This window comes from Ambystoma mexicanum, chromosome 5q (genome assembly GCF_040938575.1).
Source record: "Ambystoma mexicanum isolate Mex_15411 chromosome 5q, UKY_AmexF1_1, whole genome shotgun sequence".
Classification (NCBI taxonomy): Eukaryota; Metazoa; Chordata; class Amphibia; order Caudata; family Ambystomatidae; genus Ambystoma; species Ambystoma mexicanum.
The window spans coordinates 995516571-995537984 of NC_090933.1; the positions used below are offsets into that span (position 1 = coordinate 995516571).

The window sequence follows — 21414 nt, forward strand, 5'->3', positions numbered from 1 at the left end:
TGGAACCAGGGGGCACATTGAAGGAGACTGCCAGTGTGTTCCATTATAAATAAAAGGAAGAAAGTGGAAAAAGCTGTGTTGCTTTGCTGCAAAAGCCAAAATATCCATTGAAAATAAACCCTTTGTCACCTTTAAATAAAATGCAGCCTTGACGCTAATTCCCTTTGTTCCTTAAAGCCATTGTGATTAATAAGCCCTGCCATGCCCAGGCATACCCCCACTGTCCCTCAGCAAAACCAAGCCCTATTCCAGAATGACAGGCTGTGCCAGACAAAACCTGAAAACCAACAAAAGCTGTACTGCATCAAACACGGAAAAGCACTGAACTTTGGCTAAAAAGCATCAAAATCACTATTTGAAAAGGAATCAGAGCTGTATGTACACATGACAATTTTATGGAGACCTTTGCCTTGTCCACACTGTTGTGTAAACCATATTGGAAAGACAGACGCCAAACCGAATTTAAAGGAAGAAATGGCAGCAGTTTTCAACACATGTAAAAATGGGATTTGCTTCCTGAAGAAAAAAAAATGGCCTATTTAAAAAGTAAACTGTTGAAGGAAAGCCTGCCATTACCTAGCAATGTGAAGGGGTTTGTGGCTGGTGACAATACACACATAGGCAACTTTTATTCCACAGGTTTGTTTTAATTCAAGACTCAAAATAAGAAAATAAAGATGAAGACACATGGGCTGCAAGCTAAAAAAAAAAAAAAACAGTTATTCAAGTGCCAGCCCTGAAACTTCCCCCTAGGGAGGGAGGCACACCATAAACTTCCAGGACACGTAAGTGATAATTGCCAGCTTCAAAAACTTTGAATGGGACAGGACAAAGAAAGTTCACACACTCGCTTCCCGATTTCCTGCGCTGCGTCCTGTTCCTGTTTCCTTCATCTTGCACTGATCCAGATTCCAGATCCAACTACCAGGCCAAGCATTGCTGACCCTTCCAGCAAGGTCTCTATTCTAAAATCCCAATACCCAAAGGGAGAGGCGGTGGTATTTTTGAGGGAAGCCTCCTGACACCAGCCTGGCTTGCGGCCCATCAACTGCTGCCCAATAACTACATCCAGAACTATCTGGTGGTATCCAGTCCCTGCCCAGCTGATCCTGTGCAGCTGATTTTGTCCGGCTGTCCTTGGTTAGACCAGATCCATGAGGTGACCAGAACGCTGACTGTCCCAAAAGCCTAACTAAAGTGGACTGTGAGTATCAATAGGAACCATAGAAAACCATAGTATACCTTATCTTGTCTTTGTCCTCATCCCACCCTCTAAGCCATCCTATTCTGACTCCAATATCCTGTTAAAATTGTCTGCATCATTTGTGAAACCCTGCCTTTGATTTCTAGGGCTAGCGCCATCTCTTTAGTAATTTTGCCTTGTGTAAATCCTAAGGCCTTAGTCCTATTTCGGATGATCGGACTGGTTCCGCCCGGGTGGGCGCTGAGGTACTAGGGTTGAACTCGCGAATTAACCCTGCAGCTTACTGTGTCCCTCTTTGGTAGCCTAGCCTGAATGCTTGTCAAAACTGATTTCCTTTCCTTTTTCACTGCTCCATTTTACTCAAAACGCACCTTTCTAGATCTTGCATAACTCATTCAATTTACCAGCTAGAGGCTTCATTTCACTTCTATATTGTACCTGTGATCTGTAGCTATTCCCCAACATAAAAACTGCACTTCAAATCAGTGTTATTAAAAACCGTTTGGGGTAATTTCAGGCAGGAATGGCAAAGTTTGCAAAGTTTTCAACGGGTCATTTGCTGCAACATGAACCCTGCCACTCATTTTCGAACTGTATGCTCTTGGTTATCCATTCTTAGGGATTGTTAGTATATTTGCATTGTTGCTTTAGTGAAGAATTGTATTGTTGCTTTAGTGAACAATTGTATCTGTTTCAAGGTTTTTACACACATTCATAATTGTATTCATCCATTTCCGAGTGTCATTTTTAGCATTGCAAAGGGGTTTGAAATCCGTTTTTCTCTCTTATTTGGGGAGGGAAGGTCAGATTTCAATTCGGTTTCCCATTTGTCATTCCTGATTACCTGCTGCTTCTGTTTATCCACACAGAATTTGTGGGTTGAGGGAACATTGTAGGGGGAAATTCTAACTTGAGTGCTATCTTTCCTAAAATCAAGAAGTGCTCCTATTTCCTGGTGTTTTGTAGATGTGTCAATAGAAGGGTAAACTAAGTGCATTGCTTACATTCCATTGGTAATCGCTTTCCTGTATTAAACATTGCATGATTTCTTTTAATTTTCAAATAAATAAATAAATATTACATTTTATCAACCAGTCTGGTTCATGGTCCATTGTGACCCGGGGTATTTGAAAAGTGGGTGTGATATGAGTGGTGTACCATCTCAAAATTGAATCTAATATAAAAAAATAAGCATTTCAGTTGTGGGCTGCATATTAGGCTGAGACCAAGGTGTGTGACGCCCGATTGAAATCCTTAACAAATTTGGGGGCTCGTGCCAGGGATTGATTAGGTTACCACCCGTGACAGTCTAACACAGTAGACTAACCTGCAGGGTAGTAATACTTTGTGTGATGTGAATACTGGGTTACACTGTACAAGCGCCCCCCAAAACAAATACTCTAAGCACCAGACCTGTCTATAAAAGTAAAATGAAATCAACCCCGAAATAATTAATAAAGAACATTTCCAAAAGGACTGTTCCAGTAGAGATTAATATGGCTAGGGAGCATCTTCTGCACAAGCTATTTGTCAGAGGTGTGTGGTCATAACAGGATGAAAAGGTCTGGCTACAAGAAATAACCCAACAGGTCACCATCATGGACCTGGATTCATGGCAGGACGGTGGCCTATTACATCAACCACTGAGCGAGCTATATATGACCCCAAAAATTAAAGAGGAGCAAAGCAAAATTGCCAGAATCACGGCCTACCTGTATCTCCACACGGGAGTGATGCGGGAAAGGCAGGAAGAAAATGAAATTTTAGCGCAGAATCTATCTGAACTGTTAAATAAAATCCAGATTGATTTAAGTTTAGCGGAACAAACATTACAAAAGAGCCAAGAGTTGGAGGTAGAATCTGCAAACTACATCATAAAATTAAAAGAGGATTTGGTTCGCCAACAGCAAAATAATGCAGATCAAGAGGCCCAACTAGAAGCAGCAAAAACAGAGAGTCAGGAAAAGGTCGACTCTCTAGAAGAGAGTCAACAGAAGCTGGCTCAACAATAATCATATCACAGAGTCTGCGCAGAGCAGATAGTTACTCTACAAAATCAGATAGATAAATTGAAAGAGGAAAATAATAAGTTAATTATGAGAGACCTCCACTCTCAAACAGAATTTGATGAAGAGCGCCAGAAATTCAATATCATCAGGCAAAAAAGGGATGACCTGGCTGAACAGAGAGGCACCCTAAGTCAGGAGAGAGACGCCCTAGTCCAGGAAGTAAGCCAATTAAAAAAAGAGTTACAGGGGAGTGAGTCAGCCCTCCAGAAACTCAATGAACTGAAAACAGAGTATGGGGATCGACTGGAGCAAGCCAGATGGGTGGAAGGTGTTCTGGAAGAGAACACCCAGACCAAAGATGCTAAAACTCAGGAGGTGAGTCTCCTGCAGCAGAAATTGTCTCAGTATTCCCAGACGATACAGGAAGTGCAGAGAGACAATGAGGCTCTCTGTGAAAAGAATGATGGGCTCAACATAGCTGAACAAAAAGCTCAGATCTTTGCTTCTTACCTAGAAGCAGGGGCTGAAAAGGAGAAACTAGCAAGGTTGGAGAAAGAGGGTGCTAGATTTAATCTTAACTGGAGGAACCCCGAACAGGTAGAGAGGGACAGGGTTACCACGGATCATAGTATAAGGACCTCTATGCTAAGGGACTCCAACCCATTTCATACTGTGAACACTGCCAGCTTCATGTCTACAGGTTCACATGAGCCAGAAACCACGAGGCGAGCAGAATTCAATAGACCAAGTATGATAGAAATAACAGATCAGCGCCCCCCAGAAATTGATGGACGGGCGTCTCTGTATAGATACCCACACATTAAGGCGGATATCTCTGATAAGGAAGGCTCCTATGAGAGGAGGGTCAGGGCATTAGATCCACCGAAATATTACTTTCCATGGGACCAGTTGGTCCAATTAAATGAAAAACCTGATGAAAGGAGGCCCAAAAAGAGCATCCTAAAGGCCCCTACCCAATTAGGGCAGTGGGGGGAATACTCTGCCAACCCTGGGAGTAGGGAGGAGTCAGAAGACTACTCTCCTGTAGCCCAACGGGAGTAGAGAAACTAGCTCCCACCATCCTGTGAGCTCCTCCTAAGCTCACAGAATACGGGAGAGACTAGATGATCATGAGGGGACCTCAGCAAGTAGCGTCTCCGAGTCTGAGAGCGAGTGGACTTGGGTGACTAATCCAAAGAAGGCAAACAAACTCAAGCGAGTTATGACCAAAGACCCCATTAGGCAGATTAAGGCCCTTAGTAGTGTCATAACCCCCTACCATAGAAATGCAAAATATTCTGTTTGGGAACACCTGGAGCTCTATGAGCAGATGATGGGCACTTTTCATATGAAAGACAAACAAAACTGTATAGAGTATGTAAAATGGACATTCTCCCCTGAGTACTCCAGTTCCTTTGCTGGACTGGAGGACCAGAGCCATTGAAGATGGTCCACCTGCAGGGGGGCCATCTTAAAACCCCCAGGAGGCTCGCAAAGCGGCCTACAATCATGCCTTTGCCCAGCCCACTAGGAAGGTGCGCACGGATAGCAGGGAGTTTGTAACCACCTTCTTTCATGCACTCCCCAAGTATATTAAGACCCAGCTGGTGAGGGACTTCCATGAGAAAAGGACTTTGGACTGGGTCATAGAGCAGGTGACCCGCATTTATGAGGTCCAAAAACCTGCAGAAAATACAAATCTGAACAAAAACCCCAAACCAGCCAACACCCTTGCTGCTGCTAAGGTGGCAGAGGTGAAGGTGTCCCCATTTTAGACCTACAGATGGGGGAGTGTAAAAATACACCTGCACAAAGTCAACAGAATCAAAGGCCCAGAAGGCCTTCAGGCCAGTCACAAACAGGTGGCAGTCAGGGAGGTAATCCCACAAATGGGACCCCTAACTCCCCTGATTATATCAGTCCCCGATACAAGGGCCACCGACCAATCCTGGGGTATGTATGGACTCCCCCGGCCCAAGGGGGGGGATCCAACCAGGTAAGTGCTGCCCTGGGAAACTTCCCTCAGGAGGGCAGGAGTTCCCCAAATGCTGGGTTAAGCTTCTTTCCTAGATACCCACAAAACCCCAACCTGCAGGACAACCCTCCTTTAATTCCCCGCTTTCAGGAACCCGACAACCCAATCCGGGAGAGGGGAGGCCAAGGGTGGAGGGTTACCAAAATGCGCCATATCCAGGGTACGATGGGAGAAGGGATAGTTAGTTTTCCCGTGATCCACCTAGGGTTGACCAGAGACCCCCATACCAGCCGGAATGGGTGTCTTTTACGCTTACCTGGTCTCTGCGGTGGCGTTGAGGCCCGGTTGCAGCCGTCCCTGAACTTGAATCACCCCCTTCAGGCCTCTCCCTCAATAGAAAAGCTGTGAGCGGTGGTACGTGGTAATACTGCTCCTGTGTGGAGATAAGAGTGTGTGAGTGCGCCAATATGTGATTGTTGTACCTCTCGAACCCTTCACCCCAAAGTACGGTTTCTGTGAGAATACGCCAGCCCATAAAGCTCACCTGTGAATTACGGAAGATAAGCTCTCCGTCCTGCTACTTCTGGCAGGGGTGCGTCGAATGGGATCTAGTTCCTTCAGTGATCCCTGGTAAGGATTAGTCCAGCTGCGACTATGCTTCTCCTTATGATTGGTAAGTCTTTCTTGAGCTCTTGTGATGCTGTTCGTTCTGTTTCATGTCTTTATTTGTTGCTCCTATTTATGCCTGCAATAATGTCTCTCTTCTGTTTCCTTCCCTTAGATGGAAATGCGGCCTCAATGCAGCTGTGAGATGCAAGACGTGGCCGGATGTAAGATGGATGCTACCACAATGTTTGACAGCAGGTAAGTGACGGTTTAAGGAAAGTGCGAAGTATGGTGAAGCGCAACCTTAAACTGACAGTTTTTTCGATGTATAACCTTGTCTTCTATTTTTCCTTGCAGGCGCTGCTGTCGACGATTGAGCGTGTCGTGCTGCGGTGCCAAGATGAAGATTTTGGCGTTCCAGAAAGTCTAAAGATGAATACTTGGTTCGCCGAAGAGATGTACAGATAAGAACAGCTTCCCCCAGTTGGTAAGTATGCTGGCAGGAAGCAGGATGTCCAGGAAGCAGGATCTTCAAAGGTAAGTCAGACCTCAGGCGACGGTGAGCGTTATGCTGCTTGCAAGTGCAGAATAACACGAAGCGTCTGTCTTGAGGATAGGGGCAGCTTATATAGCTGAGATCGTGGGCACGTCCATTAGGGCCGGCTTACCAGCCACACCCTGCCACTCCTAGAGAGCGAGCATGTGCAAAGGCAATCCATTAGCAGCCACACCCAAGAATACACTTGGGGCTGCTTAATGGATGGAATGTTCAAGGTTAATGCATCCTGCTTAATGGATGGAATGTTCAAGGTTAATGCATCTGAAGTGCTATGTCCATAATAAAAGCTTTTTGGTGTTAAATGGATGTTCTTGTTTACTTTTGTTCATGAGCCTGGTGCCAAAGGCGCCAGGATAGTGTCCACCCAGGTCTCTTGTGCATGTGACCCCTGCATGCCTGTGCCCATGACTTCATGACCATGACAGCACTCCTCCTCAAGGCCCCTCTCAAGGTTGATTCTCCTCTCGGTCCTGGTTTGGTGGGATTATTGCGATGGAACTGTCTGATTAAACGTGGAGCATGGACGTGCTCACTGGGTTCCCAAGTTCGGTCTTGAGGTCCGTAACCTTTCCAGTCAATTAGGTAATACAATTTTGACCGAACCACCTTGGAGTCCAGGATGGATTTGACTTCATATTCTGGTTCTCCATCTATCACTTTGGGCTTTGGCCGCGAACTAAGCCGTGTATTGGACTTCATTGGTTTTAGCAGAGAGACATGAAATACGGAGTGAATTTTCATGTGATATGGTAATTTCAATTTCATGGCGACAGGATTGATTATGGACTTTATAGTATAGGGGCCCAGTTATCTTGGGCGGAATGCTCTTGGCCCCTTCAGGGGAATATATTTGGATGCTAACCACATCTTTTCTCCAATCTGGTAGGCGAGAGCTTCCTTCCGATGTCCATCAGCAAACAGTTTTTGTCTTTCCTTAGCCTTGGTCAGATGCTCTGTCGCCTCCTTAAGAACCTGAGTGATGGTTTTATGCAAGTTTTTTATGGCTGGCATTTCCAGGGTATCGGGTGGATCAAATACTGATGTCCTCGGATGTCTCTCGTGCACAGTGTAGAATGGAGTTTGCCCTGTGCTTGTGTGAACTGAGTTGTTGTATGCATAATCAGCTATCCAGAGTATATTTTTCCAAGAATCATCTCACTGTTGCAACATACAACTGAGATATTGCTCTAAAGTTTGGTTGGTTCGTTCAGTTTGCCCATCAGTTTGAGGGTGATGGCTTGTGGACAACTGGAGATCAATTTTGGCAATTGTATAACACTTTCTCCAAAAGGCAGAAACAAATTGCTTTCCGCGATCAGATACTAATATTGATGGAAATCCATGCAATTGAACAATTTGCTCTAGGAACACAGAGCGAGAGTTGATGCAGTTGGGAGTCCCTTCAGAGGGATGAAATGGGTCATTTTGGAGAATAAATCCACAACGACTAATATGGTATTGTATCCATTGCAGGGTGGAAGATATGTGATGAAGTCCATCGACAGGGTATGGCAAGGTGCTGGCGGTACTCTTAGGGGATGTAGTAAGACAGCAGGGTTCCGTTTCTGAGACTTGTGTTGTGCACAGACACCGCAGGTTTCATTAAATTGGGCGATGTCTTTTCGCCAGGTTGGCCACCAGTAGTTTTATTTTACCTTAGCCTGAGTTTTGGCTATACCTGGTTGTCCTTCCACTAATGAATCATGGTAATTTGTGATGATTTGCTTTTGCATTTCTTGGTCTTGGACATATAATCGTCCTTGAAAATACGGTAGATTGTCTTCGATTGGTGTACTGGTCACCTTTTAACAGCCATACCTGTTGTGTTGATTGATCCATCAGGGATTGCAAACTGGTTCTTTGGTCATCCACACACATGGTGGCAGCTATTCTGGTTTGAATCCTTTCCTCAGGAATTAATGCCACAGGGCCAGATGCTGCAAAAGCCTCTTTTTCTTCACGGATGCGTGATAGAGCGTCTGCTTTCCCATTGCATACTCCAGGTCTATAATTGATAATAAAATCGTATTCTGCGAAAAAGAGAGCCCAACGAACGTGACACAAGGATTGTGCTTTCGCGGTTTTCAAGTATTGCAAGTTACGGTGGTCCGTGATGACAGTTACCGTATGTCTCGTCCCAAGAAGGTAATGTCTCTAGGCCTTGAATGCTGCTTTAATTGCCAGTAATTCATTATCTGTGATTGCGTAGTTCAACTTGGGGGCTGAAAATTTGCGGGACCAGAATGCAACAGGGTGTAGTTGTCCTGTTTCAGGGTCTCGTTGTGACAATACTGCTCCCATGGCTATTTTTGAAGCATCCGTCTCAACTATGTAAGGTCGGTTTGGTCGTGGGTGTCGAAGGAGTGGTGCTGTAGTGAATGCTAGTTTCAACTTCGGGAAGGTTTCTTCAGCTTCTGTCGACCAATGGAACTTTTGATTTTTCTTTAACAAGGAGGTTATTGGATGTACAATTCATGAAAACCCAGGTATAAACCGACAGTAAAAGTTGGCGAATATGAGCACGCTTTGCACTCCTTTCTTGGATGTTGGTGAGGGCCACTGGAGGATTGCATCCACCTTTCGTGTATCCATATGTATGCCTTGTGATGTGAGCATGAAACCGAGAAACTCGACCTCGGTTACATGGAAAAAACACTTTTCCAACTTGGCATACAATTGGTGTTGTCGAAGCTTCTCTAAGACTGCCCGGACATGGCCTACATGTTCTTCCCTGGAATTTGAGTAGATAAGAATGTCGTCAATGTAAACGAGAGCGCAAACGTCCAGTAGTTCACGGAGTACATCTTTCATAAAGAATTGGAATGCCACGGGGGCACTGCATAGCCCGAAAGGCATGACCTGGTATTCAAAGAGGCCGTACTTCGTGCGGAAGGCCGTTTTCCACTCGTCTCCCTCTTTTACTCTTACAAGATGGTATGCTCCTCTTAAATCCAGTTTTGTGTAGATTTGAGCATGTTTCACTTGGTCTATGAGCTCTGGTATAAGTGGTAAAGATTATCGATTTTTTACTGTGATCTGATTATAGTCGATGCAAGTTCTTAAGTCCCCTCCTTTTTAGGCACGAAGAATAAGGGCGAGGAAGCAGGTGACTTGAATGGGCAAACGAAACCGTTCACCAGGTACTGATCCAGGTAAGTTCTAAGATGCTGATTTTCCTGTTCTGTCAGGGCATAAATTCGGCTCTAAGGGATCTGGGCTCCAGGCACAAGATCTATTTGACAATCGTAGGGTCTGCGCGGGGGCAGAACATTGGCTTGCTCTTTTTTGAAGACATCCTGGTAATCTTGGTATTCAAGCAGTAAAGACCTGATGAGGCTCAACACGATTCCTTTCTTCGGTTTCAGATTGGTGTCATCTTTTTTGTAACATGTGTCGGCACAATTATGAGGAAATGTCAGAACTCATTTTACCAGTCGATCCTAGGATTGTGGGTCTCCAGCCAAGGCATTCCCAATATCATCTGGAACTGAGGAGCACCGATGAGACAGTAATGTCCTCTAGATGCCCGTCCTGACACAGAAGCTTGACTTTCTTGGTGTATTCTGTCACCGGGCCGGATGATAGCTGAGAACCATCAACAGCAGTGACGTTTTCCGATTTCTGCTTCTGTCAGAGAGGAAGGCCTATTCGGAGAGCCAAATTTTGGTCAATGTAGTTACCCATATCTCCACAATCAATATATGCCTCCAAGGCATGTATTTTTGATGGTTGCCTGTGTTTCACCAAAAGCACTGGAAGGACTAGAGTGAGGTCTGTACGGATTCCTTTTTCATGCTCGACAAGCGGACCCCTACAGTTGCCGGGCATTGGCGTTTCCCGAGTTCTGTTCTTCTTCATCAGTTTTGTCTATTGCCCCAACCGTTTTCTTGGGTGGTTTTACCGGGCGGTCACGGAGGAAGTGACCTGCTTGTCCACAATATAAGCAAAGCTGTTGTTGTCTTCTTTTTCTCTTTCTGCTTTGGTAAGGGGACTTTGTAATCCACTAATTTGCATTGGCTCAGACTGTTCATGTGGTTTAGTCTGATTCTCGCGAGGTCGTACGTAAACTGACCATGCCTCTGATCTAGCTCGATCCATTTTCCGATTCTGCAACCTATGATGGAGTTGTACCGTCAGGTCTATGTAGTCCGCAGACCTCTCAGGGGGATTCACCACTTGCGCCAACACATCCTTAAGTTCTCCACGTAACCCTCGGTAAAAGAGTGTAGTCCTCTTCTCTTCTGGCCAGTTGGTCTGGGCTATGAGACGATTGAAGGTTGCAATATAGGCAATAGATCTTGACTCCCTTGTCTGAGTGACAACAACTCAATGTCCAGAGCTTGTCCTTGAGTATGATGGGCAAACAATTTCTCCATCTCATGTTGGAAATTCCCAAAGTTCTGGAGTAAAGGGTCATCTTGATTTACCAAAGGTATAGATCAGTCTGCTGCACTACCTCCTAAATACGAGAGTACAAATGCCACTTTGGCTTGGTCATTAGGAAAGGCTCCTGGTCTGCACAAGAAATGAATGGCGACATTGGTTCATAAATACAGCAAACTTGTTTGGGTTGCCGATGAAGCGTCTGGGAAGGGCTAGAGGCACTGCTCCTGGAAGAACCACCTGAACCGATGTTGATTGTTGTGGTGTGGAAGAATGAGAAGAGTGGGTCACTCCAGGCAGTGGAACCTGTCCTGCTTGTGCTTGTAGCATTTGTCTTGCCAATTTGTCAGTTCTTTCTCGAGTTACAATAAGATCCCTCCGTAATGCATTGGTTTCCTGTCTTGAAGCATGTACTTCAGCCTGTAATTCCCCTAGTGAGAGGGCTAACTGATCTGTTTCTGAAGTTTCCATAATGCCCAGGCAGATAGTATTAGAGGCTTCGTGTTCTGTTACGCTCACCTGGTCTCTGCGGAGGCGTTGAAGCACGGTTGCAGCCCTCCTTGAACTTGAATCACCCCCTTCAGGCCTCTCCCTCAGTAGAAAAGCTGTGAGCGGTGGTACGTGGTGATACTGCTCCTGCGTGGAGATAAGAGTGTGTGAGTGCGCCAATCTGTGATTGTTGTACCTCTCGAACCCTTCACCCCAAAGAGCATACGCCGGCCCATAAAGTTCACCTGTGAATTATGGAAGATAAGCTTTCTGTCCTGATACTTCAGGCAGGGGCGCGTCGAATCGGGTCTAGTTCCTTCACTGATCCCTGATAAGGATTAGTCCAGTTGCGACTATGTTTCTCCTTATGATTGGTAAGTCTTTGTTGAGCTCTTGTGATGCTGTACGTTCTGTTTAATGTCTTTATATGTTGCTCCTATTTATGCCCGCAATAATGTCTCTCTTCTGTTTTCTTCCCTTAGATGGAAACGCGGCCTCAATGCAGCTGTGAGACGCGAGACGCGGCCGTATGGAAGATGGATGCTACCGCAATGTTCGACAGCAGGTAAATGATGGTTTAAGGAAAGTGCAAAGTATGGCGAAGCGCAACCTTAAATTGACTGTTTTTTCGATGTCTAACCTTGTCTTCTGTTTTTGCTTGCAGGCGCTGCTGTCGACGATGGAGCGTGTCGTGCTGCGGTGCCAAGATGAAGATTTCGGCATTCCGGAAAGTGTAAAGATGAATACTTGGTTTGCCGAAGAGATGTAGAGGTAAGAACAGCTTCCCCCAGTTGGTAAGTATGCTGACAGGAAGCAGGATGTCCAGGAAGCAGGATCTTCAAAGGTAAGTCTGACCTCAGGCGATGGTGAGCATTACGCTGCTTGCAAGTGCAGAATAACGCGAAGCGTCTGTCTTGAGGATCGGGGCAGCTTATATAGCTGAGATCGTGGGCACAGCCATTAGGGCCGGATTACCAGCCACACTCTGCCACTCCTAAGAGAGTGAGCATGTGCGAAAGCAATCCATTAGCAGCCACACCCAAGAATACACTTGGGGCTGCTTAATGGATGGAATGTTCAAGTTTAATGCATCCTGCTTAATAGATGAAATGTTCAAGGTTAATTCATCTGAAGTGCTATGTCCATAATAAAAGATTTTTGGTGTTAAATGGATATTCTTGTTTACTTTTGTTCATGAGCCTGGTGCCAAAGGCGCCAGGACAGTGTCCACCCAGGTCTCCTGTGCATGCGACCCCTGCATGCCTGTGCCCCTGACTTCATGACCATGACAGTGTCCCAACTGGAGCGCCAGGTCCAGAACCTAACCCAGGATCTGGGTCACATGTTGAGGGCTCAACAGAACCCTCAGACAAACATGGCGGCTCAGAACCCCACAAACCAAGGATCTGGCACCCCAGAACAATGACGGGGCGAGAGCCCTGACAACTCACCGGTTCCAGAGTAGGAGGCACGGGGGTAAAGGGGGTGTAAAGCCCTAGAGGAAGCTTCCTTCCTTACTCGTGAAAAGCCCCTGGACACACAGGAACCGGAACAAAAATCTCCTGCCCCTGAAAACCTGCTACCCAAGGAACAGAGGGTGGGTAGGAGAAGTAAAGGAATCAAAAAGACCCATTTTGTGGAGGAGGTTAGTGTCCACCAATTTGAAGTAGAGGAATCCTCAGAGGATTCTGGGGAAAAGATCTTCTCTTTCAGGGACGGAGGGACTCCTCCCAAAGAAAAATGGGTCCCAAGAGATCTAGATGAAGACTGGGTGGGAGTGGAGACGGATTCTGAATCGCCCATCGTAGAACCCCAGAAGGGGCATCAAGAAGACATAATATTAAAAGAGGATTCCCAAACTTCCCAAGGCAATTCTGGTGACTGTCTCCAAAAAGGGGGGGAAGGGCAGCCCAGAATCAGAAAAGGTGGAGCCCGAGACTCCTCGACACTCTGAGTGCAAATCATTTTTTTCAGATTCCCAAACTCCTACACAGAATTATGCTCAAACTACCCCTGTGACAGAGTCCAAAATAAAGAAATTGACCATCCAGCTTGCCCAGAATGCCCATTACCTTTGCCCATTTGAGGAGAAAGAAGGTAGATTCTTACGCCTCCGCCCAAGTGCAAGGGCAATGTGCAATTCCAGCACTGGTGGACACTGGATCCCAAGCCACTCTTCTGTCAAAAAGGGCCTTTGAACAGCTAAATTCAGGAAGGGGGGAGAGATACCCTCTTCCTGGACAACTCCAGAACTTCGATGGGAATTAAATTCCTGTCGAGGGGACGGCCGATTTGGAAAAAAAAATAGGGCGACACAAGATGAAGCACCCAGTCATAGTCGTGGCTCAAGAGGCAACCCCCTGTCTATTAGGGAATTACATCCTTCGTAGGTTGTCTCCCCTGATAGACTGTGTAAACAAGGTACTCTGGACCCAGACTCACAGGCCAATCAAGTTGAAACAGAGTGTCAACCATGTTAGTCTAAATGGCACATGCCACGTGGTTGAACAAGAAACAGATCAAATTAAGTTTCATCTCCAAAATCATGAAATACCCGACGTGACCATCATTGCTGTGGGACAACAAACTGGTGATGGGAACTCCTCTCCATTCCTGAAAATCAACCTGCCTTCCAGTATCAAGGGGCATTCGACACTGCAAAGAAATACTTTGAAATTCTATACAATTCACAATCTGAAAATCCCAATTCTATAGCCAAAATCGATACAAAACCAGCACAAAGTGTAGCTGGCATTCAGAAGAAGTCTGAAGGGGGGGGGGGAATATATTGACCCACTCAACGACATTGCCCCACAAGACTAAGCTGCATTTGCACAGAAACAACCACAAAAGGGTTGCGCTGGCTCCTGTGAGCGCCATGGGTCAAAACTGCGCTGCAACAACAAAAATGGCGGCACCATCCTACCAAGCCCACATCGGGCAGGATGGAAACAGGGGGCATATTGAAGGAGACTGCCAGTGTGTTCCGACATAAAAAAAAGGAAGAAAGTGGAAAAAGCAGCGTTGCTTTGCTGGAAAAGCCAAAATATCCATTGAAAAGAAACCCTTTTTTACCTAATTCCCTCTGTTCCTTAAAGCCACTGTGATTAATAAGCCCGGCCATGCCCATGCATACCGCCACTGTCCCTCAGCAAAACCAAGCCTTATTCCAGAATGACAGGCTGTGCCAGCCAAAACCTGAAAACCAACAAAAGCTGTACTGCATCAAACACAGAAAAACGCTGAATTTAAAAAATGTCAAAATCACTTTTTGAAAAGGAATCAGAGCTGTATGTACACATGTCAATTTTATGGAGACCTTTGACTTGTCCACACTGTTGTGTAAACCATATTGGAAAGACAGATGCCAAACCGAATTTAAAGGAAGAAATGCTAGCAGTTTTTAACACGTGTAAAAATGGGCTTTGCTGACTGAAGAAATAAAAATGGCCTATTTAAAAAGTAAACTGTTGAAGGAAAGCCTGCCATTACCTAGCTATGTGAAGGGGTTCGTGGCTGGTGATAATACACACATAGGCGATTTTTATTCCACATGTTTGTTTTACTTCAAGACTCGAAATAAGAAAATAAAGATTAAGACACATGGGCTGCAAGCTCCAAAAAAAAAACAGTTATTCAAGTGTCAACCCTGAAACTTCCCCCTAGGGAGGGAGGCACACCATAAACTTCCAGGCCACGTAAGTGATACTCTCTTCCTGATTTCCTGTGCTGGGTCCTGTTCCTGTTCCCTTCATCTTGCACTGATCCAGATTCCAGATCCAACTACCAGGCCAAGCATTGCTGACCCTTCTAGCAAGGCCTCAATTCTAAAATCCCAATACCCAAAGGGAGAAGCGGTGGTATTTTTTGTGGGGAGCCTCCTGACACCAGCCTGGCTTGCGGTGCACCAATTGCTGTACAATAACTGCAGCCATAACTATCCAGTGGTATCTAGTCCCTGCCCAGCTGATCCTATGCCACTGATTTTGTCCGGCTGTTCATGGTTAGACCAGATCCGTGTGGTGACCAGAACACTGACTGTCCAAAAAACCTAACTAAAATGGGCTGTGAGTATGAATAGGAACCATAGAAAACCATAGTATACCTTATCTTGTTTTTGTCCTCAACCCACCCTCTAAGCCATCCTATTCTAACCCTGATATCCTGTTAAAATTGTCAGCATCATTTGTGAAACCCTGCCTTTGATTTCTAGTGCTAGCGCCACCACTTTAGTAATCTTGCCTTGTGTAAATCCTAAACCCTTAGTCCTATTTCGAGTGATCGGACTGGTTCTGCCAGGGTGGGTGCTGAGGTAGTAGGGTGGAACTCGCTAATCAACCCTGGAGCTTACTGTGTTCCTCTTTGGTAGCCTAGCCTGAATGCTCTAGTGTAGAGTAAAACTGTTCTTGTCAAAACGGATTTCCTTTCCTTTTTCACTGCTCTATTTTACACAAAAGCACCTTTCTAGATCTTGCATAACTCATTCAATTTACCAGCTAGAGACTTAATTTCACTTCCATATTGTACCTGTGATCTGTAGCTATTCCGCAACATAAAAACTGCACTTCAAATCAGTGTTATTAAAAACCGTTTGGGGTAATTTCAGGCGGGAATTGCAAAGTTTGCAAAGTTTTCAACGTGTCATCTGCTGCAACATGAACCCTGCCACTCATTTTCAAACTTTATGCTCTTGGTTATCCATTCTTAGGGATTGTTAGCATATTTGCATTGTTGGTTTAGTGAAGAATTGTATCTGTTTCAAGGTTTTTACACACATTCATAATTGTATTCATCCATTTCCGAGTGACATTTTTAGCATTGCAAAGGGGTTTGAAATCCGTTTTTCTCTCTTATTTGGGGAGGGAAGGCCAGATTTCAATTCTGTTTCCCATTTGTCATTCCTGTTTATCCACTCAGAATTGATTATTTGTGGGTTGAGGGAACACTGCAGGGGGAAATTCTAACTTGAGTGCTATCTTTCCTAAAAATCAAAAAGTTCTCCTATTTCCTGGTGTTTTGTAGGTGTGTCAATAGGAGGTTAAACTAAGTGCATTGCTTACATTCCTATTGTTATTATCACCGCATTGGTGATCACTGCCCCATATTAAACATTGCATGATTACTTTTAATTTTCAAAAAAATATTACATTTTATCAACCAGTCTGGTTCATGGTCCATTATGACCCGGGGTATTTGAAAAGTGGGTGTGATATGAGTGGTGTACCATCTCAATATTGAATGTAATATAAAGGAAATAAGCATTTCAGTTGTGTGCTGCTTACTAGGCCGAGACCAAAGTGTGTGTCGCCCGATTAAAATCCTTAACAGTGGACAATTAATAACATAGCTGTGGAGAAGGTAGACAAACTGGAGGGGCAGCCTATGAAGGCGGAACCTAAGGCTGAGGTAAACAATACTTTAATCTTAGTATGCGTTTTAATTGAGTTTAAATAGGTGGTGTTAACAAAAATTCACCAGTGGTTTATACTTGTGATGAAGTCTATAGCTCTCCTGTCTGGACACAGCACCACCAGACAAATTGACAGCTGCTATTCCATCCATCCCCCCACCCTTCCTCCCCCGGACCCTATCTCAAGGTTGGCTTGTTTTTATGTTGTTTTTAATGAGTGTTTCTCTCTCTTAGTTATACAGGACACCCACTGTATGCATCATACTGATACCACCTGTGGGTACAGGATACCCTGTGAGTCTCTAATTTCTCCCCCTCCTCCGTTCTGTTTATGTTCACCAACTTTAGGGAGATACAATCCTCTTTTAGGTCCAGAAGAAGGCACCCATACTGGAAGCCGAAACGTCCTAGGGTCCAGTACCTATAACTGTGGACCCACCATACACCATGGGGAATTTCATGTTCCTGACGTCGACCGAGGATTGGTCACCGATAGATCTGAAATCAGTGTACAACTATATGGCATCTGAAGCACAATTGCCTTTGACCTATATATAAATGTACACTTCCTACTAACATCCACCAGTCTGTCTTGCTTTGCTCTTGCCACAGCACTCTTGAAATGGGGCACCTTTTTTGAAACTAAAGAAAAAGTTTGTTTATTTACTGATGCCCCTGTTTAGCTCTGCAAGGAACCTTTTACTCAAGAAATGATGTTAAGCAGCCACTTGCTATAAACCTAGCACTACTATTTTATTGTGTTTTCCTTTCTTTTTTGTTTCATTTGCATTTTCTTTTCTTTGGATTGTAGAACAGACTTGAGATTTATGCTCTATTAATGTCTACAGCTCCTCTGTCCTTTGCCCTTCCTATGTATCAGGACACCGCACTTTTTTTTTTTTGCTGGTTTGATATAGGAAGCTGTGAGTAATTAAAACTGTATTTCTAATGAATAAAAACTGTTGCTCTTAAGCACACAGAGCTTACCAATACAATTTAATCTATTGATCTTGTTTACCCCTTAGGAGACTTTAGACTTCATCACAAGTATAAACCACTGGTGAATTTTTGTTAACACCACCTATTTAAACTCAATTAAAACGCATACTAAGATTAAAGTATGGTCTAACTTTGTCAGGCGGTTACCCCTTGTGTGACACGTGGAGAAGGTAGACAGCATTTGCTATTTGGGTTTTTTAATCTCGAATAGGCAAAAACCAGAAAGACAGGAGAGGGAATTGGAAGAGAAGCCTGGAGTATGCTTGTTCCTGTTAAAAGAAATTAAAAGGAGACTGTGCACACTCACTTATACCTTTGATAGAGTTCTACAAGTTAAACATCACTTCAACCATTGTGCATGGTTGTGAACTAATGACCTTGAGGAATATACACTTCCTGGACCAATTACAAGGTAAGATCCTGAAGCAAACATTGGGTTACCAACCTCTGTCCCAGTCAGTGAAATCAGACTAGAGATGGGGCTGGTTTCCTGGTAGGCACAGTATATATATGAAGTGCAGCCTGACCCTATCTCACAAAATGGCAAAAGCTGAGAAACCACTTAATAATTTATATCTGAATGTGCAAATGGAGAAGGGATTAAATCCCTTCTTACAGAAGTTTAAAAGAAACGTTGAGCATTGTACGAGTCTCCTAGAAATCGAGGGGGAGGTATCTGAAACAGTCCTCAAAGTGAAAATTAAAAGATGGGACAGAATAACCGATATTCAGGATTTGGGACAGTTTAAACTGTACGGAGGGAAGGAAATGGCACATCTTCCATCAAGGGAGTGAAGAGGAAGTGCCAGACATCACCCGCACTCCAACCACCCCTTCAAAGTGCCAGGAACGTTCACGCCAAAATATGTGATGTATGGAGAACAAATAAACCAGCAGAGAGCCGCAGTCAGGCTCTGCCCAGTGCCTATCGGAGTAACTGCACCTATTGAAGTACCGACATCTAAGCAAATCTGGACAGTAAGGTACCCACTGAGAAATCCATATCTACAGACACAACAAAAGGACGTTTGTCCAAATGGAATACCCGAAGAAGCCAAGAAGATACTAAAAGAAGATGACTGGTGACGTCATGAGCGATCGGACTGACACACATATAGAGTATATAATGGCCCTGGAGGCTGATAAGGAGACAAAATGCCATGAATAAGTGACATCTTGGGCTTAAGATGAAATAGGTGATTTCACGATGAAGAAAATTAGCCAGTTTAAACATGTACATACGCAGGAAACCACAAGAAGCGAAGAAATCATGAAGCTTGCTTATGCTTAGTTGTAAAATACATTGCAGCAAGCGCCAACTATACATATCTACCTCAAAAGCACTTTAGATGAGTGAAAATCCACTACGCACATGAGCAGAATCAAATCGAGCTTACTAAAGGTCTCAAGGAGAGGGCCTCAAGAAACAATTCGAGAATTAAAGACGGAGAGAACCCTGCTGAAGGTAACCATGCAAAGAAGCCAAGGTTTTTTCAGGCTGGAATAGGCTAGCAATACCTACAGTGAAAGAGAAGAATAACAAGAGTCTCCTGTTCAGCAAGGTCGAGATAAGCCCCAGATGGTAAACGACTGACAGAAGTTAATCAAATACACGAAATTGCATGAAGAGGCCTATTTCACGGTGTCCTACTCACGTGGCAAGGCAGGCTGAAATGGATAAGACTTTCACACCTATGCATGGAGCCTTGCAGTACCCATACTCCTTAACTTTCTCAGACCAAGAAGCAGACTCAAGGCCAAACTACAAGGCAGTAATTGACACACAGCCACCAAGGTGATGAATGGTTGCAACATAAATTGGAGGGTAGCTGGGGTGCAGACTTACTCCCTGCACCTGGCCAATTATTCTGCATGCTGCTACCGCAAGTGGAAAAGTATGCGTGGGCTCAATGCCAACCCAATCATATTGGACCATGTAATCTAGGGTCCTATGGAGAGTAGAGCCAATGGGACGTCATACTTTTTGTGACGTTTACAGTGGCCAGTTTGAAGGAAGGGCTTAGTTGCCCCACCTGATTTTATTATCCAATCCCCTCTCCCCGTTACCATATACAGATATAGTACATATGTTAAAGTTACCTTCCTATAACCAATCAAGTTGCATGTTAGGTTTTTAAGATTACACGTCAATGATGACAAGTTTTTGGTATAAATGCTGTTGTTTTTCGGAAATTAATTGAAGTTTAAGCGTGAAGGAAGATCGAGCGGTTGCTGATGTTCATTGAACTCCACATTTTCTGTACTTGTCATTAAACGGACTCCCTTTGCCAAACTATTGAGTTGTCATTATTATTTGATGTAGGAGTATGAATCTGCATCCCGATCTATCTCGAGGGCGCTGCTACTCATCCCCAGTCTTATGGGCCAGCTGGGGTCGATCCAGTTTAGGAGCTTAGGCCATACTTGGGGAAATTCCCCTCACAAAATCTCAGAGAATGGTGCCTCAAATTTAGGCTAAGGTGTCTGCAGACTGTGTGGGAATGAAAGGGAGTCCATTGAACATTTGGTTCTGGCATGCACGTGTATGGCTAATAAAAGGATTCTACGTTTTGAACCCTACATTAATTCAACCTCGTTGGTGCTGGCAGATGAGTTATGGCAGAGATTTATGATGACAGCCCACCTGGGGCTTACGCTTACACTAACAACATCTTTTAGGGAAATAAGGCCGATTTAGAGCTACTAACTTGAATGTGTGTTTCCTTTTTCTCACTTTTCTTTCTTGCTTTTTTTTTTTCTTCTTTTTTCTTGCTCTGTATCATTCTGTGTATTGGTTTGTTGCATTTAATGCGATGTCAAAAGGAGTGGGATATATTGCATTGTTGGTAGTATTGGACTTTATGAAGGGGCAAGCTGCTTCTGGTTGTGTTGAATTGTATTCTCATCGCTTCTATTTTCTCACCAACACCATTTTCACATTTTCTCACAAAAATGAGGACCCTGCTGCAGAAAAGTGAGTTCATCTATATATCGAGCAGTGCTAACTTGTGTAAGCATGCTTTTGATCCCCATGTAAAAATGAAATAGCTGGATTTGAATAGAAAGTAACCGTATACCTAAACGGTGGCTTAACAGGATAACCAGAACTCAGAACAGCGAACGATTCCCTGATTCTTCACAGGATGCTTTTGGCACCTTTTTCGCCCTCACCTACCAGACCTCTCAGGAGCCTGCTGGTTTGGCCTGCGCACCTGGAGTGAGAAAACAAACACAAACCAGACTGTTAAATTTTCCAAGGAGTAATTGCAATACTTCTTGCACCGCGATCCCCTGGCTGCGCTACTAGCGCTTTATGCTGCCACGCTATGCCTCCCTTGCCTCGAAGCGCACACTCTACTAGCTATACGTTGATTGCGCGGGTGGGAAAATACTTTGCCTGTTTCTTTAATAGAATCCTGACTTTCCTGTACGTTAGTATGGAAAATTTGAATTCTATGTCAGGACCGGAGGCTCGTATTATGCTTGTTCAACGCTCACTTACCAGCAAAAAGGCTATCTGGTCCATCAGCTTCAAGTACAAAGTCTTAAACGTAGACTCATTTGACCAATCTGCGGCTTTCAGAATGTCCTACAGGCGAGCTCTGCTGGTGAAAGCCTAAGAAGCCATTGCGCTACATGCGGAATGCGCTCCAAAGTAGGTTATATCTATGCCCACCTGTTGTATGGCCCACTTGACCCACCTGGCTAAGGTGGCTCTAGACCCCGCTCGAAAAGGCTTGCGAAGTGCAATAAATACCCGGCTCCCTTGCATGGGTCTGA

At 44.6% G+C, this 21414-nt stretch overlaps 1 protein-coding gene across 5 annotated transcripts in view; it reads right to left on the minus strand.

The window, feature by feature from the left end:
* Positions 1–21414, minus strand: part of LOC138497835 (zinc finger protein 862-like) — a 76388-nt gene that overhangs the window by 38365 nt on the left and 16609 nt on the right. The window contains exon 3 of one of the 5 annotated variants that reach the window (XM_069621520.1): positions 20712–20846. The exons of the other annotated variants lie outside the window; for them this stretch is intronic. The gene's annotated coding sequence lies outside the window, so the exon portion shown is untranslated. The remainder of the gene's footprint in view (positions 1–20711; positions 20847–21414) is intronic. 5 annotated transcript variants of the gene reach the window in all.